Here is a 24,414-nt window from a genome sequence, read left to right on the forward strand (position 1 = left end):
AAGAGGCAACGTTAGCTCATCTGACTCAAGATTAGAAGGTTGCGTGTTCAAATCACGTCAGGGTCGGTTATCATTTTGAAGATAAAATGCTCTATTCTGCCCAAAAATACTATACTAAAAACTAATTACCAAGATTGTTATCTACTTTCAATAATGTGATTATACCTCAAACTGATACCTATATCACTAGCACATAGTCATTAAATAACTCACATTCTTATCAGTTCTCATAATTATTATACAAAAAATATCCAGTTTAGAGAATACGTTACTTGAAGGCCAACTCTAAATGTCTGTAATGTACCAATACATTTAAAAGCAATTAGCTTTTCTGGATCAATTTTGGATCACTACCATCACTTGTCTATTTTAACAATACATTTAGTACCAATTTGATTTTATGGATGACTTTTTCCATTCAAATGACCTATACTGTGATGAATAAAAATTATACACTAAAGGAAAAACCACCAGACATATCTTTTTGTTTTGTTACCGAGGATGTAGGTTTGTTTGCTTGACAACTACCTAATTCAAGGTTTAGTATAAGCAGATGATCTATTTGTAATATAAACCACCAGAAAAATCTACTGAATCGGATTTAACAAGAGACCTCGTGGCGCAACGGTAGCGCGTCTGACTCCAGATCAGAAGGTTGCATGTTCTAATCACGTCGGGGTCAGTTGTCATTTTGAAGATAAAGTGCTCTCTTCTGCCAAAAAAATACTATACAAGAAACTAAATACTAAGATTGTTGTCTACTTTCAATAATGTGATTATAGCTCAAACTGATACCTATATCACTAGCACATAGTCATTAAATATCTCACCTTCTTATCAGTTCTCATATTTATAATACTAAAAATATCCAGTTTAGATTAAACTTTACTTGAAGGCCAACTCTAAATGTCTGTAATGTAACAATACATTTAAAAGCAATTAGCTTTTCTGGATCAATTTTGGATCACTGCCGTCACTTGTCTTTTTTAGAAATACATTTAGTACCAATTTGATTTTAAAGATGACTTTTTCCATTCACATGACGTATACTATGAGGCATAAAAACTCTACACTGAAGGAAAAACCAGAATACATATCTTTTTGTTTTGTTACCAAGGATGTAGGTTTGTTTGCTTGACAACTACCTAATTCAAGGTTTAGCATAAGCAGATGAACTATTTGTAATATAAACCACCAGAAAATCTACTGAATCAGTTTTAATAAGAGGCAACGTTAGCTCATCTGACTCAAGATTAGAAGGTTGCGTGTTCAATTCACGTCAGGGTCGGTTATCATTTTGAAGATAAAATGCTCTATTCTGCCCAAAAATACTATACAAGAAACTAAATACTAAGATTGTTGTCTACTTTCAATAATGTGATTATAGCTCAAACTGATACCTATATCACTAGCACATAGTCATTAAATAACTCACATTCTTATCAGTTCTCATAATTATTATACAAAAAATATCCAGTTTAGAGAAAACTTTACTTGAAGGCCAACTCTAAATGTCTGTAATGTAACAATACATTTAAAAGCAATTAGCTTTTCTGGATCAATTTTGGATCACTACCATCACTTGTCTATTTTAACAATGCATTTAGTACCAATTTGATTTTATGGATGACTTTTTCCATTCAAATGACCTATACTGTGATGAATAAAAATTATACACTAAAGGAAAAACCACCAGACATATCTGTTTGTTTTGTTACTGAGGATGAAGGTTTGTTTGCTTGACAACTACCTAAATCAAGGTTTAGTATAAGCAGATGATCTATTTGTAATATTAACCACCAGAAAAATCTACTGAATTGGATTTAACAAGAGACCTCGTGGTGCAACGGTAGCGCATCTCACTCAATATTAGAAGGTTGCGTGTTCAAATCACGTCGGGGTCAGATGTCATTTTGAAGATAAAATGCTCTTTTCTGCCAAAAAGATACTATACAAGAAACTAAATACTAAGATTGTTGTCTACTTTCAATAATGTGATTATAGCTCAAACTGATACCTATATCACTAGCACATAGTCATTAAATATCCCACCTTCTTATCAGTTCTCATAATTATAATACTAAAAATATCCAGTTTAGATTAAAGTTTACTTGAAGACCAACTCTAAATGTCTGTAATGTAACAATACATTTAAAAGCAATTAGCTTTTCTGGATCAATTTTTTATCACTGCCGTCACTTGTCTTTTTTAGAAATACATTTAGTACCAATTTGATTTTAAAGATGACTTTTTACATTCACATGACGTATACTATGAGGCATAAAAACTCTACACTGAAGGAAAAACCAGAATACATATCTTTTTGTTTTGTTACCAAGGATGTAGGCTTGTTTGCTTGACAACTACCTAATTCAAGGTTTAGCATAAGCAGATGAACTATTTGTAATATAAACCACCAGAAAATCTACTGAATCAGTTTTAATAAGAGGCAACGTTAGCTCATCTGACTCAAGATTAGAAGGTTGCGTGTTCAAATCACGTCAGGGTCGGTTATCATTTTGAAGATAAAATGCTCTATTCTGCCCAAAAATACTATACTAAAAACTAATTACCAAGATTGTTATCTACTTTCAATAATGTGATTATACCTCAAACTGATACCTATATCACTAGCACATAGTCATTAAATAACTCACATTCTTATCAGTTCTCATAATTATTATACAAAAAATATCCAGTTTAGAGAATACGTTACTTGAAGGCCAACTCTAAATGTCTGTAATGTACCAATACATTTAAAAGCAATTAGCTTTTCTGGATCAATTTTGGATCACTACCATCACTTGTCTATTTTAACAATACATTTAGTACCAATTTGATTTTATGGATGACTTTTTCCATTCAAATGACCTATACTGTGATGAATAAAAATTATACACTAAAGGAAACACCACCAGACATATCTTTTTGTTTTGTTACCGAGGATGTAGGTTTGTTTGCTTGACAACTACCTAATTCAAGGTTTAGTATAAGCAGATGATCTATTTGTAATATAAACCACCAGAAAAATCTACTGAATCAGATTTAACAAGAGACCTCGTGGCGCAACGGTAGCGCGTCTGACTCCAGATCAGAAGGTTGCATGTTCTAATCACGTCGGGGTCAGTTGTCATTTTGAAGATAAAGTGCTCTCTTCTGCCAAAAAAATACTATACAAGTAACTAAATACTAAGATTGTTGTCTACTTTCAATAATGTGATTATAGCTCAAACTGATACCTATATCACTAGCACATAGTCATTAAATATCTCACCTTCTTATCAGTTCTCATAATTATAATACTAAAAATATCCAGTTTAGATTAAACTTTACTTGAAGGCCAACTCTAAATGTGTGTAATGTAACAATACATTTAAAAGCAATTAGCTTTTCTGGATCAATTTTGGATCACTGCCGTCACTTGTCTTTTTTAGAAATACATTTAGTACCAATTTGATTTTAAAGATGACTTTTTCCATTCACATGACGTATACTATGAGGCATAAAAACTCTACACTGAAGGAAAAACCAGAATACATATCTTTTTGTTTTGTTACCAAGGATGTAGGCTTGTTTGCTTGACAACTACCTAATTCAAGGTTTAGTATAAGCATATGATCTATTTGTAATATAAACCACCAGAAAAATCTACTGAATCAGATTTAACAAGAGACCTCGTGGCGCAACGGTAGCGCGTCTGACTCCAGATCAGAAGGTTGTGTGTTCAAATCACGTTGGGTCAGTTGTCATTTTGAAGATAAAATGCTCTTTTCTGCCAAAAAGATACTATACAAGAAACTAAATACTAAGATTGTTGTCTACTTTCAATAATGTGATTATAGCTCAAACTGATACCTATATCACTAGCACATAGTCATTAAATATCCCACCTTCTTATCAGTTCTCATAATTATTATACAAAAAATATCCAGTTTAGAGAATACGTTACTTGAAGGCCAACTCTAAATGTCTGTAATGTAACAATAAATTTAAAAGCAATTAGCTTTTCTGGATCAATTTTGGATCACTACCATCACTTGTCTATTTTAACAATGCATTTAGTGCCAATTTGATTTTATGGATGACTTTTTCCATTCAAATGACCTATACTGTGATGAATAAAAATTATACACTAAAGGAAAAACCACCAGACATATATTTTTGTTTTGTTAGTGAGGATGAGGGTTTGTTTGCTTCACAACTACCTAATTCAAGGTTCACTACCATCACTTGTCTATTTTAACAATACATTTAGTACCAATTTGATTTTATGGATGACTTTTTCCATTCAAATGACCTATACTGTGATGAATAAAAATTATACACTAAAGGAAAAACCACCAGACATATCTTTTTGTTTTGTTACCGAGGATGTAGGTTTGTTTGCTTGACAACTACCTAATTCAAGGTTTAGTATAAGCAGATGATCTATTTGTAATATAAACCACCAGAAAAATCTACTGAATCGGATTTAACAAGAGACCTCGTGGCGCAACGGTAGCGCGTCTGACTCCAGATCAGAAGGTTGCGTGTTCAAATCATGTCGGGGTCAGTTATCATTTTGAAGATAAAATGCTCTTTTCTGCCCAAAAATACTATACAAGATTCTAAATACCATGATTGTTGTCTACTTTCAATAATGTGATTATAGCTCAAACTGATAGCTATATCACTAGGATAGGGTCATTAAATATCTCACCGTCTTATCAGTTCTCATAATTATAATACTAAAAATATCCAGTTTAGATTAAACTTTACTTGAAGGCCAACTCTAAATGTCTGTAATGTAACAATACATTTAAAAGCAATTAGCTTTTCTGGATCAATTTTGGATCACTACCATCACTTGTCATTTTTAACAATACATTTAGTACCAATTTGATTTTTTGGATGACTTTTTCCATTCAAATGACCTACACTGTGATGCATAAAAACTCTACACTGAAGGAAAAACCGGAAAACATATCTTTTTGTTTTGTTACCAAGGATGTAGGCTTGTTTGCGTGACAACTACCTAATTCAAGGTTTAGTATAAGCAGATGAACTATTTGTTAAATTAACCATCAGAAAATCTACTGATTCGGTTTTAACAAGAGATCTCGTGGCGCGACGGTAGCGCTTCTGACTCCAGATCAGAAGGTTGCGTGTTCAAATCACGTCGGGGTCAGTTATCATTTTGAAGATAAAATGCTCTATTCTGCCAAAAAAATACTATACAAGAAACTAAATAGCATGATTGTTGTCTACTTTCAATAATGTGATTATAGCTCAAACTGATACCTATATCACTAGCATAGGGTCATTAAATATCTCACCGTCTTATCAGTTCTCATAATTATAATACTAAAAATATCCAGTTTAGATTAAACTTTACTTGAAGGCCAACTCTAAATGTCTGTAATGTAACAATACATTTAAAAGCAATTAGCTTTTCTGGATCAATTTTGGATCACTACCATCACTTGTCATTTTTAACAATACACTTAGTACCAATTTGATTTTTTGGATGACTTTTTCCATTCAAATGACCTATACTGTGATGCATAAAAATTTTACACTAAAAGAAAAACCACCAGACATATCTTTTTGTTTTGTTACCAAGGATTTAGGCTTGTTTGCTTGACAACTACCTAATTCAAGGTTTAGTATAAGCAGATGAACTATTTGTAATATAACCCACCAGAAAAATCTACAGAGTCGGTTTTAAGAAGAGACCTCGTGGCGCAACGGTAGTGCATCTGACTCCATATCAGAAGGTTGCGTGTTCAAATCACGTCAGGGTCAGTTATCATTTTGAAGATAAAATGCTCTATTCTGCCAAAAAAATTCTATACAAGAAAGTAAATACCATGATTGTTGTCTACTTTCAATAATGTGATTATAGCTCAAACTGATACCTATATCACTAGCATAGGGTCATTAAATATCTCACCGTCTTATCAGTTCTCATAATTATAATAGTAAAAATATCCAGCTTAGATTAAACTTTACTTGAAGGCCAACTCTAAATGTCTGTAATGTAACAATACATTTAAAAGCAATTAGCTTTTCTGGATCAATTTTGGATCACTACCATCACTTGTCATTTTTAACAATACATTTAGTACCAATTTGATTTTTTGGATGACTTTTTCCATTCAAATGACCTATACTGTGATGCATAAAAATTCTACACTAAAAGAAAAACCACCAGACATATCTTTTTGTTTTGTTACCAAGGATGTAGGCTTGTTTGCTTGACAACTACCTAATTCAAGGTTTAGTATAAGCAGATGAACTATTTGTAATATAAACCACCAGAGAATCTACCAAATCAGTTATAATAAGAGGCAACGGTAGCGCATCTCACTCAATATTAGAAGGTTGCGTGTTCAAATCACGTCGGGGTCAGTTATCATTTTGAAGATAAAATGCTCTTTTCTGCCCAAAAATACTATACTAGAAACTAATTACCAAGATTTTTATCTACTTTCAATAATGTAATTATACCTCAAACTGACACCTATATCACTAGCACATAGTCATTAAATAACTCACATTCTTATCAGTTCTCATAATTATTATGCAAAAAATATCCAGTTTAGAGAAACGTTACTTGAAGGCCAACTCTAAATGTCTGTAATGTAACAATACATTTAAAAGCAATGATCTTTTCTGGATCAATTTTGGATCACTACCATCACTTGTCTATTTTAACAGTACATTTAGTACCAATTTGATTATATGGATGACTTTTTCCTTTCAAATGACCTATACTGTGATGCATAAAAATTCTAAACTAAAGGAAAAACCACCAGACATATCTTTTTGTTTTGTTACCAAGGATATAGACTTGTTTGCTTGACAACTACCTAATTCAAGGATTAGTATAAGCAGATGATCTATTTACAATATAACCCACCAGAAAATTCTACTGAATCGGTTTTAAGAAGAGACCTCGTGGCGCAACGGTAGCGCGTCTGACTCCAGATCAGAAGGTTGCGTGTTCAAATCACGTCGGGGTCAGTTATCATTTTGAAGATAAAATGCTCTATTCTGCCAAAAAAATTCTATACAAGAATCTAAATACCATGATTGTTGTCTACTTTCAATAATGTGATTATAGCTCAAACTGATACCTATATCACTAGCATAGGGTCATTAAATATCTCACCGTCTTATCAGTTCTCATAATTATAATACTAAAAATATCCAGTTTAGATTAAACTTTACTTGAAGGCCAACTCTAAATGTCTGTAATGTAACAATACATTTAAAAGCAATTAGCTTTTCTGGATCAATTTTGGATCACTACCATCACTTGTCATTTTTAACAATACATTTAGTACCAATTTGATTTTTTGGATGACTTTTTCCATTCAAATGACCTACACTGTGATGCATAAAAACTCTACACTGAAGGAAAAACCGGAAAACATATCTTTTTGTTTTGTTACCAAGGATGTAGGCTTGTTTGCGTGACAACTACCTAATTCAAGGTTTAGTATAAGCAGATGAACTATTTGTTAAATTAACCATCAGAAAATCTACTGATTCGGTTTTAACAAGAGATCTCGTGGCGCGACGGTAGCGCTTCTTACTCCAGATCAGAAGGTTGCGTGTTCAAATCACGTCGGGGTCAGTTATCATTTTGAAGATAAAATGCTCTATTCTGCCAAAAAAATACTATACAAGAAACTAAATAGCATGATTGTTGTCTACTTTCAATAATGTGATTATAGCTCAAACTGATACCTATATCACTAGCATAGGGTCATTAAATATCTCACCGTCTTATCAGTTCTCATAATTATAATACTAAAAATATCCAGTTTAGATTAAACTTTACTTGAAGGCCAACTCTAAATGTCTGTAATGTAACAATACATTTAAAAGCAATTAGCTTTTCTGGATCAATTTTGGATCACTACCATCACTTGTCATTTTTAACAATACATTTAGTACCAATTTGATTTTTTGGATGACTTTTTCCATTCAAATGACCTATACTGTGATGCATAAAAATTCTACACTAAAAGAAAAACCACCAGACATATCTTTTTGTTTTGTTACCAAGGATGTAGGCTTGTTTGCTTGACAACTACCTAATTCAAGGTTTAGTATAAGCAGATGAACTATTTGTAATATAAACCACCAGAGAATCTACCAAATCAGTTTTAATAAGAGGCAACGGTAGCGCATCTCACTCAATATTAGAAGGTTGCGTGTTCAAATCACGTCGGGGTCAGTTATCATTTTGAAGATAAAATGCTCTTTTCTGCCCAAAAATACTATACAAGAAAATAAATACCAAGATTGTTGTCTACTTTCAATAATGTGATTATAGCTCAAACTGATACCTATATCACTAGCATATAGTCATTAAATATCTCACCTTCTTATCATTTCTCTTAATTATAATACTAAAAATATCCAGTTTAGATTAAACTTTAATTGAAGGCCAACTCTAAATGTCTGTAATGTAAAAATACATTTAAAAGCAATTTGCTTTTCTGGATCAATTATGGATCACTGCCGTCACTTGTCTTTTTAAAAAATACATTTAGTACCAAGGATGTAGGCTTGTTTGCTTGACAACTACCTAATTCAAGGTTTACTATAAGCAGATGAACTATTTGTAATATAAACCACCAGAGAATCTACCAAATCAGTTATAATAAGAGGCAAGGGTAGCGCATCTCACTCAATATTAGAAGGTTGCGTGTTCAAATCACGTCAGGGTCAGTTATCATTTTGAAGATAAAATGCTCTTTTCTGCACAAAAATACTATACTAGAAACTAATTACCAAGACTGTTATCTACTTCAATAATGTGATTATACCTCAAACTGATACCTATATCACTAGCACATAGTCATTAAATAACTCACATTCTTATCAGTTCTCATAATTATTATGCAAAAAATATCCAGTTTAGAGAAAACGTTACTTGAAGGCCAACTCTAAATGTCTGTAATGTAACATTACATTTAAAAGCAATGATCTTTTCTGGATCAATTTTGGATCACTACCATCACTTGTCATTTTTAACAATACATTTAGTACCAATTTGATTATATGGATGACTTTTTCCTTTCAAATGACCTATACTGTGATGCATAAAAACTCTATACTATAGGAAAAACCACCAGACATATCTTTTTGTTTTGTTACCAAGGATATAGACTTGTTTGCTTGACAACTACCTTATTCAAGGTTTAGTATAAGCAGATGATCTATTTACAATATAACCCACCAGAAAAATCTACAGAATTGGTTTTAAGAAGAGACCTCGTGGCGCACCGGTAGTGCGTCTGACTCCAGTTCAGAAGGTTGCGTGTTCAAATCATGTCAGGGTCAGTTATCATTTTGAAGATAAAATGCTCTATTCTGCCAAAAAAATTCTATACAAGAAACTAAATACCATGATTGTTGTCTACTTTCAATAGTGTGATTATAGCTCAAACTGATACCTATATCACTAGCATAGGGTCATTAAATATGTCACCGTCTTATCAGTTCTCATAATTATAATACTAAAAATATCCAGTTTAGATTAAACTTTACTTGAAGGCCAACTCTAAATGTCTGTAATGTAACAATACATTTAAAATCAATTAGCTTTTCTGGATCAATTTTGGATCACTACCATCACTTGTCATTTTTAACAATACATTTAGTACCAATTTGATTTTTTGGATGACTTTTTCCATTCAAATGACCTATACTGTGATGCAAAAAAACTCTACACTGAAGGAAAAACCGGAAAACATATCTTTTTGTTTTGTTACCAAGGATGTAGGCTTGTTTGCGTGACAACTACCTAATTCAAGGTTTAGTATAAGCAGATGAACTATTTGTTATATTAACCATCAGAAAATCTACTGATTCGGTTTTAACAAGAGATCTCGTGGCGCAACGGTAGCGCGTTTGACTCCAGATCAGAAGGTTGTGTTTTCAAATCACGTCGGGGTCAGTTAACATTTTGAAGATAAAATGCTCTATTCTGCCAAAAAAATACTATACAAGAAACTAAATAGCATGATTGTTGTCTACTTTCAATAATGTGATTATAGCTCAAACTGATACCTATATCACTAGCATAGGGTCATTAAATATCTCACCGTCTTATCAGTTCTCATAATTATAATACTAAAAATATCCAGTTTAGATTAAACTTTACTTGAAGGCTAACTCTAAATGTCTGTAATGTAACAATACATTTAAAAGCAATTAGCTTTTCTGGATCAGTTTTGGATCACTACCATCACTTGTCATTTTTAACAATACATTTAGTACCAATTTGATTTTTTGGATGACTTTTTCCATTCAAATGACCTATACTGTGATGCATAAAAATTCTACACTGAAGGAAAAACCGGAAAACATATCTTTTTGTTTTGTTACCAAGGATGTAGGCTTGTTTGCGTGACAACTACCTAATTCAAGGTTTAGTATAAGCAGATGAACTATTTGTTATATTAACCATCAGAAAATCTACTGATTCGGTTTTCACAAGAGATCTCGTGGCGCAACGGTAGCGCGTCTGACTCCAGATCAGAAGGTTGTGTTTTCAAATCACGTCGGGGTCAGTTAACATTTTGAAGATAAAATGCTCTATTCTGCCAAAAAAATACTATACAAGAAACTAAATAGCATGATTGTTGTCTACTTTCAATAATGTGATTATAGCTCAAACTGATACCTATATCACTAGCATAGGGTCATTAAATATCTCACCGTCTTATCAGTTCTCATAATTATAATACTAAAAATATCCAGTTTAGATTAAACTTTACTTGAAGGCCAACTCTAAATGTCTGTAATGTAACAATACATTTAAAAGCAATTAGCTTTTCTGGATCAATTTTGGATCACTACCATCACTTGTCATTTTTAACAATACATTTAGTACCAATTTGATTTTTTGGATGACTTTTTCCATTCAAATGACCTATACTGTGATGCATAAAAACTCTACACTGAAGGAAAAACCAGAAAACATATCTTTTTGTTTTGTTACCAAGGATGTAGGCTTGTTTGCGTGACAACTACCTAATTCAAGGTTTAGTATAAGCAGATGAACTATTTGTTATATAAACCATCAGAAAATCTACTGATGCAGTTTTAACAAGAGATCTCGTGGCGCAACGGTAGCGCGTCTGACTCCAGATCAGAAGGTTGCGTGTTCAATTCACGTCGGGGTCAGTTAACATTTTGAAGATAAAATGCTCTATTCTGCCAAAAAAATACTACACAAGAAACTAAATAGCATGATTGTTGTCTACTTTCAATAATGTGATTATAGCTCAAACTGATACCTATATCACTAGCATAGGGTCATTATATATCTCACCGTCTTATCAGTTCTCATAATTATAATACTAAAAATATCCAGTTTAGATTAAACTTTACTTGAAGGCCAACTCTAAATGCCTGTAATGTAACAATACATTTAAAAGCAATTAGCTTTTCTGGATCAATTTTGGATCACTACCATCACTTGTCATTTTTAACAATACATTTAGTACCAATTTGATTTTTTGGATGACTTTTTCCATTCAAATGACCTATACTGTGATGCATAAAAATTCTACACTAAAAGAAAAACCACCAGACATATCTTTTTGTTTTGTTACCAAGGATGTAGGCTTGTTTGCTTGACAACTACCTAATTCAAGGTTTAGTATAAGCAGATGAACTATTTGTAATATAAACCACCAGAGAATCTACCAAATCAGTTTTAATAAGAGGCAACGGTAGCGCATCTCACTCAATATTAGAAGGTTGCGTGTTCAAATCACGTCGGGGTCAGTTATCATTTTGAAGATAAAATGCTCTTTTCTGCCCAAAAATACTATACAAGAAAATAAATACCAAGATTGTTGTCTACTTTCAATAATGTGATTATAGCTCAAACTGATACCTATATCACTAGCATATAGTCATTAAATATCTCACCTTCTTATCATTTCTCTTAATTATAATACTAAAAATATCCAGTTTAGATTAAACTTTAATTGAAGGCCAACTCTAAATGTCTGTAATGTAAAAATACATTTAAAAGCAATTTGCTTTTCTGGATCAATTATGGATCACTGCCGTCACTTGTCTTTTTTAAAAATACATTTAGTACCAAGGATGTAGGCTTGTTTGCTTGACAACTACCTAATTCAAGGTTTACTATAAGCAGATGAACTATTTGTAATATAAACCACCAGAGAATCTACCAAATCAGTTATAATAAGAGGCAAGGGTAGCGCATCTCACTCAATATTAGAAGGTTGCGTGTTCAAATCACGTCGGGGTCAGTTATCATTTTGAAGATAAAATGCTCTTTTCTGCACAAAAATACTATACTAGAAACTAATTACCAAGACTGTTATCTACTTCAATAATGTGATTATACCTCAAACTGATACCTATATCACTAGCACATAGTCATTAAATAACTCACATTCTTATCAGTTCTCATAATTATTATGCAAAAAATATCCAGTTTAGAGAAAACGTTACTTGAAGGCCAACTCTAAATGTCTGTAATGTAACATTACATTTAAAAGCAATGATCTTTTCTGGATCAATTTTGGATCACTACCATCACTTGTCATTTTTAACAATACATTTAGTACCAATTTGATTTTTTGGATGACTTTTTCCATTCAAATGACCTATACTGTGATGCATAAAAACTCTACACTGAAGGAAAAACCGGAAAACATATCTTTTTGTTTTGTTACCAAGGATGTAGGCTTGTTTGCGTGACAACTACCTAATTCAAGGTTTAGTATAAGCAGATGAACTATTTGTTATATTAACCATCATATAATCTACTGATTCGGTTTTCACAAGAGATCTCGTGGCGCAACGGTAGCGCGTCTGACTCCAGATCAGAAGGTTGTGTTTTCAAATCACGTCGGGGTCGGTTAACATTTTGAAGATAAAATGCTCTATTCTGCCAAAAAAATACTATACAAGAAACTAAATAGCATGATTGTTGTCTACTTTCAATAATGTGATTATAGCTCAAACTGATACCTATATCACTAGCATAGGGTCATTAAATATCTCACCGTCTTATCAGTTCTCATAATTATAATAGTAAAAATATCCAGTTTAGATTAAACTTTACTTGAATGCCAACTCTAAATGTCTGTAATGTAACAATACATTTAAAAGCAATTAGCTTTTCTGGATCAATTTTGGATCACTACCATCACTTGTCATTTATAACAATACATTTAGTACCAATTTGATTTTTTGGATGACTTTTTCCATTCAAATGACCTATACTGTGATGCATAAAAACTCTACACTGAAGGAAAAACCAGAAAACATATCTTTTTGTTTTGTTACCAAGGATGTAGGCTTGTTTGCGTGACAACTACCTAATTCAAGGTTTAGTATAAGCAGATGAACTATTTGTTATATAAACCATCAGAAAATCTACTGATGCAGTTTTAATAAGAGGCAACGTTAGCTCATCTGACTCAAGATTAGAAGGTTGCGTGTTCAAATCACATCAGGGTCGGTTATCATTTTGAAGATAAAATGCTCTATTCTGCCCAAAAATACTATACTAAAAACTAATTACCAAGATCGTTATCTACTTTCAATAATGTGATTATACCTCAAACTGATACCTATATCACTAGCACATAGTCATTAAATAACTCACATTCTTATCAGTTCTCATAATTATTATACAAAAAATATCCAGTTTAGAGAATACGTTACTTGAAGGCCAACTCTAAATGTCTGTAATGTAACAATACATTTAAAAGCAATTAGCTTTTCTGGATCAATTTTGGATCACTACCATCACTTGTCTATTTTAACAATACATTTAGTACCAATTTGATTTTATGGATGACTTTTTCCATTCAAATGACCTATACTGTGATGAATAAAAATTATACACTAAAGGAAAAACCACCAGACATATCTTTTTGTTTTGTTACCGAGGATGTAGGTTTGTTTGCTTGACAACTACCTAATTCAAGGTTTAGTATAAGCAGATGATCTATTTGTAATATAAACCACCAGAAAAATCTACTGAATCGGATTTAACAAGAGACCTCGTGGCGCAACGGTAGCGCGTCTGACTCCAGATCAGAAGGTTGCATGTTCTAATCACGTCGGGGTCAGTTGTCATTTTGAGGATAAAGTGCTCTCTTCTGCCAAAAAAATACTATACAAGAAACTAAATACTAAGATTGTTGTCTACTTTCAATAATGTGATTATAGCTCAAACTGATACCTATATCACTAGCACATAGTCATTAAATATCTCACCTTCTTATCAGTTCTCATAATTATAATACTAAAAATATCCAGTTTAGATTAAACTTTACTTGAAGGCCAACTCTAAATGTGTGTAATGTAACAATACATTTAAAAGCAATTAGCTTTTCTGGATCAATTTTGGATCACTGCCGTCACTTGTCTTTTTTAGAAATACATTTAGTACCAATTTGATTTTAAAGATGACTTTTTCCATTCACATGACGTATACTATGAGGCATAAAAACTCTACACTGAAGGAAAAACCAGAATACATATCTTTTTGTTTTGTTACCAAGGATGTAGGCTTGTTTGCTTGACAACTACCTAATTCAAGGTTTAGCATAAGCAGATGAACTATTTGTAATATAAACCACCAGAAAATCTACTGAATCAGTTTTAATAAGAGGCAACGTTAGCTCATCTGACTCAAGATTAGAAGGTTGCGTGTTCAAATCACGTCAGGGTCGGTTATCATTTTGAAGATAAAATGCTCTATTCTGCCCAAAAATACTATACTAGAAACTAATTACCAAGATTGTTATCTACTTTCAATAATGTGATTATACCTCAAACTGATACCTATATCACTAGCACATAGTCATTAAATAACTCACATTCTTATCAGTTCTCATAATTATTATACAAAAAATATCCAGTTTAGAGAATACGTTACTTGAAGGCCAACTCTAAATGTCTGTAATGTAACAATAAATTTAAAAGCAATTAGCTTTTCTGGATCAATTTTGGATCACTACCATCACTTGTCTATTTTAACAATGCATTTAGTGCCAATTTGATTTTATGGATGACTTTTTCCATTCAAATGACCTATACTGTGATGAATAAAAATTATACACTAAAGGAAAAACCACCAGACATATATTTTTGTTTTGTTAGTGAGGATGAGGGTTTGTTTGCTTCACAACTACCTAATTCAAGGTTTAGTATAAGCATATGATCTATTTGTAATATAAACCACCAGAAAAATCTACTGAATCAGATTTAACAAGAGACCTCGTGGCGCAACGGTAGCGCGTCTGACTCCAGATCAGAAGGTTGTGTGTTCAAATCACGTCAGGGACAGTTATCATTTTGAAGATAAAATGCTCTTTTCTGCCCAAAAAATACTATACAAGAAACTAAATACTAAGATTGTTGTCTACTTTCAATAATGTGATTATAGCTCAAACTGATACCTATATCACTAGCACATAGTCATTAAATATCCCACCTTCTTATCAGTTCTCATAATTATTATACAAAAAATATCCAGTTTAGAGAATACGTTACTTGAAGACCAACTCTAAATGTCTGTAATGTAACAATACATTTAAAAGCAATTAGCTTTTCTGGATCAATTTTGTATCACTGCCGTCACTTGTCTTTTTTAGAAATACATTTAGTACCAATTTGATTTTAAAGATTACTTTTTACATTCACATGACGTATACTATGAGGCATAAAAACTCTACACTGAAGGAAAAACCAGAATACATATCTTTTTGTTTTGTTACCAAGGATGTAGGCTTGTTTGCTTGACAACTACCTAATTCAAGGTTTAGCATAAGCAGATGAACTATTTGTAATATAAACCACCAGAAAATCTACTGAATCAGTTTTAATAAGAGGCAACGTTAGCTCATCTGACTCAAGATTAGAAGGTTGCGTGTTCAAATCACGTCAGGGTCGGTTATCATTTTGAAGATAAAATGCTCTATTCTGCCCAAAAATACTATACTAAAAACTAATTACCAAGATTGTTATCTACTTTCAATAATGTGATTATACCTCAAACTGATACCTATATCACTAGCACATAGTCATTAAATAACTCACATTCTTATCAGTTCTCATAATTATTATACAAAAAATATCCAGTTTAGAGAATACGTTACTTGAAGGCCAACTCTAAATGTCTGTAATGTACCAATACATTTAAAAGCAATTAGCTTTTCTGGATCAATTTTGGATCACTACCATCACTTGTCTATTTTAACAATACATTTAGTACCAATTTGATTTTATGGATGACTTTTTCCATTCAAATGACCTATACTGTGATGAATAAAAATTATACACTAAAGGAAAAACCACCAGACATATCTTTTTGTTTTGTTACCGAGGATGTAGGTTTGTTTGCTTGACAACTACCTAATTCAAGGTTTAGTATAAGCAGATGATCTATTTGTAATATAAACCACCAGAAAAATCTACTGAATCGGATTTAACAAGAGACCTCGTGGCGCAACGGTAGCGCGTCTGACTCCAGATCAGAAGGTTGCATGTTCTAATCACGTCGGGGTCAGTTGTCATTTTGAAGATAAAGTGCTCTCTTCTGCCAAAAAAATACTATACAAGAAACTAAATACTAAGATTGTTGTCTACTTTCAATAATGTGATTATAGCTCAAACTGATACCTATATCACTAGCACATAGTCATTAAATATCTCACCTTCTTATCAGTTCTCATATTTATAATACTAAAAATATCCAGTTTAGATTAAACTTTACTTGAAGGCCAACTCTAAATGTCTGTAATGTAACAATACATTTAAAAGCAATTAGCTTTTCTGGATCAATTTTGGATCACTGCCGTCACTTGTCTTTTTTAGAAATACATTTAGTACCAATTTGATTTTAAAGATGACTTTTTCCATTCACATGACGTATACTATGAGGCATAAAAACTCTACACTGAAGGAAAAACCAGAATACATATCTTTTTGTTTTGTTACCAAGGATGTAGGTTTGTTTGCTTGACAACTACCTAATTCAAGGTTTAGCATAAGCAGATGAACTATTTGTAATATAAACCACCAGAAAATCTACTGAATCAGTTTTAATAAGAGGCAACGTTAGCTCATCTGACTCAAGATTAGAAGGTTGCGTGTTCAATTCACGTCAGGGTCGGTTATCATTTTGAAGATAAAATGCTCTATTCTGCCCAAAAATACTATACAAGAAACTAAATACTAAGATTGTTGTCTACTTTCAATAATGTGATTATAGCTCAAACTGATACCTATATCACTAGCACATAGTCATTAAATAACTCACATTCTTATCAGTTCTCATAATTATTATACAAAAAATATCCAGTTTAGAGAAAACTTTACTTGAAGGCCAACTCTAAATGTCTGTAATGTAACAATACATTTAAAAGCAATTAGCTTTTCTGGATCAATTTTGGATCACTACCATCACTTGTCTATTTTAACAATGCATTTAGTACCAATTTGATTTTATGGATGACTTTTTCCATTCAAATGACCTATACTGTGATGAATAAAAATTATACACTAAAGGAAAAACCACCAGACATATCTGTTTGTTTTGTTACTGAGGATGAAGGTTTGTTTGCTTGACAACTACCTAAATCAAGGTTTAGTATAAGCAGATGATCTATTTGTAATATTAACCACCAGAAAAATCTACTGAATTGGATTTAACAAGAGACCTCGTGGTGCAACGGTAGCGCATTTCACTCAATATTAGAAGGTTGCGTGTTCAAATCACGTCGGGGTCAGATGTCATTTTGAAGATAAAATGCTCTTTTCTGCCAAAAAGATACTATACAAGAAACTAAATACTAAGATTGTTGTCTACTTTCAATAATGTGATTATAGCTCAAACTGATACCTATATCACTAGCACATAGTCATTAAATATCCCACCTTCTTATCAGTTCTCATAATTATAATACTAAAAATATCCAGTTTAGATTAAAGTTTACTTGAAGACCAACTCTAAATGTCTGTAATGTAACAATACATTTAAAAGCAATTAGCTTTTCTGGATCAATTTTTTATCACTGCCGTCACTTGTCTTTTTTAGAAATACATTTAGTACCAATTTGATTTTAAAGATGACTTTTTACATTCATATGACGTATACTATGAGGCATAAAAACTCTACACTGAAGGAAAAACCAGAATACATATCTTTTTGTTTTGTTACCAAGGATGTAGGCTTGTTTGCTTGACAACTACCTAATTCAAGGTTTAGCATAAGCAGATGAACTATTTGTAATATAAACCACCAGAAAATCTACTGAATCAGTTTTAATAAGAGGCAACGTTAGCTCATCTGACTCAAGATTAGAAGGTTGCGTGTTCAAATCACGTCAGGGTCGGTTATCATTTTGAAGATAAAATGCTCTATTCTGCCCAAAAATACTATACTAAAAACTAATTACCAAGATTGTTATCTACTTTCAATAATGTGATTATACCTCAAACTGATACCTATATCACTAGCACATAGTCATTAAATAACTCACATTCTTATCAGTTCTCATAATTATTATACAAAAAATATCCAGTTTAGAGAATACGTTACTTGAAGGCCAACTCTAAATGTCTGTAATGTACCAATACATTTAAAAGCAATTAGCTTTTCTGGATCAATTTTGGATCACTACCATCACTTGTCTATTTTAACAATACATTTAGTACCAATTTGATTTTATGGATGACTTTTTCCATTCAAATGACCTATACTGTGATGAATAAAAATTATACACTAAAGGAAACACCACCAGACATATCTTTTTGTTTTGTTACCGAGGATGTAGGTTTGTTTGCTTGACAACTACCTAATTCAAGGTTTAGTATAAGCAGATGATCTATTTGTAATATAAACCACCAGAAAAATCTACTGAATCAGATTTAACAAGAGACCTCGTGGCGCAACGGTAGCGCGTCTGACTCCAGATCAGAAGGTTGCATGTTCTAATCACGTCGGGGTCAGTTGTCATTTTGAAGATAAAGTGCTCTCTTCTGCCAAAAAAATACTATACAAGTAACTAAATACTAAGATTGTTGTCTACTTTCAATAATGTGATTATAGCTCAAACTGATACCTATATCACTAGCACATAGTCATTAAATATCTCACCTTCTTATCAGTTCTCATAATTATAATACTAAAAATATCCAGTTTAGATTAAACTTTACTTGAAGGCCAACTCTAAATGTGTGTAATGTAACAATACATTTAAAAGCAATTAGCTTTTCTGGATCAATTTTGGATCACTGCCGTCACTTGTCTTTTTTAGAAATACATTTAGTACCAATTTGATTTTAAAGATGACTTTTTCCATTCACATGACGTATACTATGAGGCATAAAAACTCTACACTGAAGGAAAAACCAGAATACATATCTTTTTGTTTTGTTACCAAGGATGTAGGCTTGTTTGCTTGACAACTACCTAATTCAAGGTTTAGTATAAGCATATGATCTATTTGTAATATAAACCACCAGAAAAATCTACTGAATCAGATTTAACAAGAGACCTCGTGGCGCAACGGTAGCGCGTCTGACTCCAGATCAGAAGGTTGTGTGTTCAAATCACGTTGGGTCAGTTGTCATTTTGAAGATAAAATGCTCTTTTCTGCCAAAAAGATACTATACAAGAAACTAAATACTAAGATTGTTGTCTACTTTCAATAATGTGATTATAGCTCAAACTGATACCTATATCACTAGCACATAGTCATTAAATATCCCACCTTCTTATCAGTTCTCATAATTATTATACAAAAAATATCCAGTTTAGAGAATACGTTACTTGAAGGCCAACTCTAAATGTCTGTAATGTAACAATAAATTTAAAAGCAATTAGCTTTTCTGGATCAATTTTGGATCACTACCATCACTTGTCTATTTTAACAATGCATTTAGTGCCAATTTGATTTTATGGATGACTTTTTCCATTCAAATGACCTATACTGTGATGAATAAAAATTATACACTAAAGGAAAAACCACCAGACATATATTTTTGTTTTGTTAGTGAGGATGAGGATTTGTTTGCTTCACAACTACCTAATTCAAGGTTTAGTATAAGCATATGATCTATTTGTAATATAAACCACCAGAAAAATCTACTGAATCAGATTTAACAAGAGACCTCGTGGCGCAACGGTAGCGTGTCTGACTCCAGATCAGAAGGTTGTGTGTTCAAATCACGTCGGGATCAGTTGTCATTTTGAAGATAAAATGCTCTTTTCTGCCAAAAAGATACTATACAAGAAACTAAATACTAAGATTGTTGTCTACTTTCAATAATGTGATTATAGCTCAAACTGATACCTATATCACTAGCACATAGTCATTAAATATCCCACCTTCTTATCAGTTCTCATAATTATAATACTAAAAATATCCAGTTTAGATTAAACTTTACTTGAAGGCCAACTCTAAATGTCTGTAATGTAACAATACATTTAAAAGCAATTAGCTTTTCTGGATCAATTTTGTATCACTGCCGTCACTTGTCTTTTTTAGAAATACATTTAGTACCAATTTGATTTTAAAGATTACTTTTTACATTCACATGACGTATACTATGAGGCATAAAAACTCTACACTGAAGGAAAAACCAGAATACATATCTTTTTGTTTTGTTACCAAGGATGTAGGCTTGTTTGCTTGACAACTACCTAATTCAAGGTTTAGCATAAGCAGATGAACTATTTGTAATATAAACCACCAGAAAATCTACTGAATCAGTTTTAATAAGAGGCAACGTTAGCTCATCTGACTCAAGATTAGAAGTTTGCGTGTTCAAATCACGTCAGGGTCGGTTATCATTTTGAAGATAAAATGCTCTATTCTGCCCAAAAATACTATACTAAAAACTAATTACCAAGATTGTTATCTACTTTCAATAATGTGATTATACCTCAAACTGATACCTATATCACTAGCACATAGTCATTAAATAACTCACATTCTTATCAGTTCTCATAATTATTATACAAAAAATATCCAGTTTAGAGAATACGTTACTTGAAGGCCAACTCTAAATGTCTGTAATGTACCAATACATTTAAAAGCAATTAGCTTTTCTGGATCAATTTTGGATCACTACCATCACTTGTCTATTTTAACAATACATTTAGTACCAATTTGATTTTATGGATGACTTTTTCCATTCAAATGACCTATACTGTGATGAATAAAAATTATACACTAAAGGAAAAACCACCAGACAAATCTTTTTGTTTTGTTACCGAGGATGTAGGTTTGTTTGCTTGACAACTACCTAATTCAAGGTTTAGTATAAGCAGATGATCTATTTGTAATATAAACCACCAGAAAAATCTACTGAATCGGATTTAACAAGAGACCTCGTGGCGCAACGGTAGCGCGTCTGACTCCAGATCAGAAGGTTGCATGTTCTAATCACGTCGGGGTCAGTTGTCATTTTGAAGATAAAGTGCTCTCTTCTGCCAAAAAAATACTATACAAGAAACTAAATACTAAGATTGTTGTCTACTTTCAATAATGTGATTATAGCTCAAACTGATACCTATATCACTAGCACATAGTCATTAAATATCTCACCTTCTTATCAGTTCTCATATTTATAATACTAAAAATATCCAGTTTAGATTAAACTTTACTTGAAGGCCAACTCTAAATGTCTGTAATGTAACAATACATTTAAAAGCAATTAGCTTTTCTGGATCAATTTTGGATCACTGCCGTCACTTGTCTTTTTTAGAAATACATTTAGTACCAATTTGATTTTAAAGATGACTTTTTCCATTCACATGACGTATACTATGAGGCATAAAAACTCTACACTGAAGGAAAAACCAGAATACATATCTTTTTGTTTTGTTACCAAGGATGTAGGTTTGTTTGCTTGACAACTACCTAATTCAAGGTTTAGCATAAGCAGATGAACTATTTGTAATATAAACCACCAGAAAATCTACTGAATCAGTTTTAATAAGAGGCAACGTTAGCTCATCTGACTCAAGATTAGAAGGTTGCGTGTTCAATTCACGTCAGGGTCGGTTATCATTTTGAAGATAAAATGCTCTATTCTGCCCAAAAATACTATACAAGAAACTAAATACTAAGATTGTTGTCTACTTTCAATAATGTGATTATAGCTCAAACTGATACCTATATCACTAGCACATAGTCATTAAATAACTCACATTCTTATCAGTTCTCATAATTATTATACAAAAAATATCCAGTTTAGAGAAAACTTTACTTGAAGGCCAACTCTAAATGTCTGTAATGTAACAATACATTTAAAAGCAATTAGCTTTTCTGGATCAATTTTGGATCACTACCATCACTTGTCTATTTTAACAATGCATTTAGTACCAATTTGATTTTATGGATGACTTTTTCCATTCAAATGACCTATACTGTGATGAATAAAAATTATACACTAAAGGAAAAACCACCAGACATATCTTTTTGTTTTGTTACTGAGGATGAAGGTTTGTTTGCTTGACAACTACCTAAATCAAGGTTTAGTATAAGCAGATGATCTATTTGTAATATTAACCACCAGAAAAATCTACTGAATTGGATTTAACAAGAGACCTCGTGGTGCAACGGTAGCGCATCTCACTCAATATTAGAAGGTTTCGTGTTCAAATCACGTCGGGGTCAGATGTCATTTTGAAGATAAAATGCTCTTTTCTGCCAAAAAGATACTATACAAGAAACTAAATACTAAGATTGTTGTCTACTTTCAATAATGTGATTATAGCTCAAACTGATACCTATATCACTAGCACATAGTCATTAAATATCCCACCTTCTTATCAGTTCTCATAATTATAATACTAAAAATATCCAGTTTAGATTAAAGTTTACTTGAAGACCAACTCTAAATGTCTGTAATGTAACAATACATTTAAAAGCAATTAGCTTTTCTGGATCAATTTTGTATCACTGCCGTCACTTGTCTTTTTTAGAAATACATTTAGTACCAATTTGATTTTAAAGATTACTTTTTACATTCACATGACGTATACTATGAGGCATAAAAACTCTACACTGAAGGAAAAACCAGAATACATATCTTTTTGTTTTGTTACCAAGGATGTAGGCTTGTTTGCTTGACAACTACCTAATTCAAGGTTTAGCATAAGCAGATGAACTATTTGTAATATAAACCACCAGAAAATCTACTGAATCAGTTTTAATAAGAGGCAACGTTAGCTCATCTGACTCAAGATTAGAAGGTTGCGTGTTCAAATCACGTCAGGGTCGGTTATCATTTTGAAGATAAAATGCTCTATTCTGCCCAAAAATACTATACTAGAAACTAATTACCAAGATTGTTATCTACTTTCAATAATGTGATTATACCTCAAACTGATACCTATATCACTAGCACATAGTCATTAAATAACTCACATTCTTATCAGTTCTCATAATTATTATACAAAAAATATCCAGTTTAGAGAATACGTTACTTGAAGGCCAACTCTAAATGTCTGTAATGTAACAATAAATTTAAAAGCAATTAGCTTTTCTGGATCAATTTTGGATCACTACCATCACTTGTCTATTTTAACAATGCATTTAGTGCCAATTTGATTTTATGGATGACTTTTTCCATTCAAATGACCTATACTGTGATGAATAAAAATTATACACTAAAGGAAAAACCACCAGACATATATTTTTGTTTTGTTAGTGAGGATGAGGGTTTGTTTGCTTCACAACTACCTAATTCAAGGTTTAGTATAAGCAGATGATCTATTTGTAATATAAACCACCAGAAAAATCTACTGAATCGGATTTAACAAGAGACCTCATGGCGCAACGGTAGCGCGTCTGACTCCAGATCAGAAGGTTGCATGTTCTAATCACGTCGGGGTCAGTTGTCATTTTGAAGATAAAGTGCTCTTTTCTGCCAAAAAAATACTATACAAGAAACTAAATACTAAGATTGTTGTCTACTTTCAATAATGTGATTATAGCTCAAACTGATACCTATATCACTAGCACATAGTCATTAAATATCCCACCTTCTTATCAGTTCTCATAATTATTATACAAAAAATATCCAGTTTAGAGAATACGTTACTTGAAGGCCAACTCTAAATGTCTGTAATGTAACAATAAATTTAAAAGCAATTAGCTTTTCTGGATCAATTTTGGATCACTACCATCACTTGTCTATTTTAACAATGCATTTAGTGCCAATTTGATTTTATGGATGACTTTTTCCATTCAAATGACCTATACTGTGATGAATAAAAATTATACACTAAAGGAAAAACCACCAGACATATATTTTTGTTTTGTTAGTGAGGATGAGGGTTTGTTTGCTTCACAACTACCTAATTCAAGGTTTAGTATAAGCATATGATCTATTTGT

General features: G+C 32.1%; 14 non-coding genes across 14 annotated transcripts; all 14 read left to right on the forward strand.

Moving 5' to 3' along the window:
* Positions 1–610: 610 nt before the first annotated feature.
* On the forward strand, positions 611–682 carry TRNAW-CCA (transfer RNA tryptophan (anticodon CCA)). The gene has a single exon. It is a non-coding gene; the product is annotated as a tRNA-Trp (tRNA).
* A 2,372-nt stretch (positions 683–3,054) lies between these two features.
* TRNAW-CCA (transfer RNA tryptophan (anticodon CCA)) lies at positions 3,055–3,126 on the forward strand. The gene has a single exon. It is a non-coding gene; the product is annotated as a tRNA-Trp (tRNA).
* A 1,354-nt stretch (positions 3,127–4,480) lies between these two features.
* TRNAW-CCA (transfer RNA tryptophan (anticodon CCA)) lies at positions 4,481–4,552 on the forward strand. Its single transcript has one exon. It is a non-coding gene; the product is annotated as a tRNA-Trp (tRNA).
* A 543-nt stretch (positions 4,553–5,095) lies between these two features.
* On the forward strand, positions 5,096–5,167 carry TRNAW-CCA (transfer RNA tryptophan (anticodon CCA)). The gene has a single exon. It is a non-coding gene; the product is annotated as a tRNA-Trp (tRNA).
* A 1,766-nt stretch (positions 5,168–6,933) lies between these two features.
* Positions 6,934–7,005, forward strand: TRNAW-CCA (transfer RNA tryptophan (anticodon CCA)). Its single transcript has one exon. It is a non-coding gene; the product is annotated as a tRNA-Trp (tRNA).
* Positions 7,006–10,499: 3,494 nt separating this feature from the next.
* TRNAW-CCA (transfer RNA tryptophan (anticodon CCA)) lies at positions 10,500–10,571 on the forward strand. The gene has a single exon. It is a non-coding gene; the product is annotated as a tRNA-Trp (tRNA).
* Positions 10,572–11,115: 544 nt separating this feature from the next.
* Positions 11,116–11,187, forward strand: TRNAW-CCA (transfer RNA tryptophan (anticodon CCA)). The gene has a single exon. It is a non-coding gene; the product is annotated as a tRNA-Trp (tRNA).
* A 1,645-nt stretch (positions 11,188–12,832) lies between these two features.
* TRNAW-CCA (transfer RNA tryptophan (anticodon CCA)) lies at positions 12,833–12,904 on the forward strand. Its single transcript has one exon. It is a non-coding gene; the product is annotated as a tRNA-Trp (tRNA).
* Positions 12,905–14,054: 1,150 nt separating this feature from the next.
* Positions 14,055–14,126, forward strand: TRNAW-CCA (transfer RNA tryptophan (anticodon CCA)). Its single transcript has one exon. It is a non-coding gene; the product is annotated as a tRNA-Trp (tRNA).
* Positions 14,127–15,276: 1,150 nt separating this feature from the next.
* Positions 15,277–15,348, forward strand: TRNAW-CCA (transfer RNA tryptophan (anticodon CCA)). Its single transcript has one exon. It is a non-coding gene; the product is annotated as a tRNA-Trp (tRNA).
* A 1,150-nt stretch (positions 15,349–16,498) lies between these two features.
* TRNAW-CCA (transfer RNA tryptophan (anticodon CCA)) lies at positions 16,499–16,570 on the forward strand. Its single transcript has one exon. It is a non-coding gene; the product is annotated as a tRNA-Trp (tRNA).
* A 2,372-nt stretch (positions 16,571–18,942) lies between these two features.
* On the forward strand, positions 18,943–19,014 carry TRNAW-CCA (transfer RNA tryptophan (anticodon CCA)). Its single transcript has one exon. It is a non-coding gene; the product is annotated as a tRNA-Trp (tRNA).
* Positions 19,015–20,175: 1,161 nt separating this feature from the next.
* TRNAW-CCA (transfer RNA tryptophan (anticodon CCA)) lies at positions 20,176–20,247 on the forward strand. The gene has a single exon. It is a non-coding gene; the product is annotated as a tRNA-Trp (tRNA).
* Positions 20,248–21,397: 1,150 nt separating this feature from the next.
* TRNAW-CCA (transfer RNA tryptophan (anticodon CCA)) lies at positions 21,398–21,469 on the forward strand. Its single transcript has one exon. It is a non-coding gene; the product is annotated as a tRNA-Trp (tRNA).
* The last annotated feature ends 2,945 nt before the right edge of the window (positions 21,470–24,414 follow it).

The sequence above is a fragment of the Taudactylus pleione genome, unplaced genomic scaffold (assembly GCF_031769625.1).
Source record: "Taudactylus pleione unplaced genomic scaffold, aTauple2 ptg000393l, whole genome shotgun sequence".
NCBI lineage: Eukaryota > Metazoa > Chordata > Amphibia > Anura > Myobatrachidae > Taudactylus > Taudactylus pleione.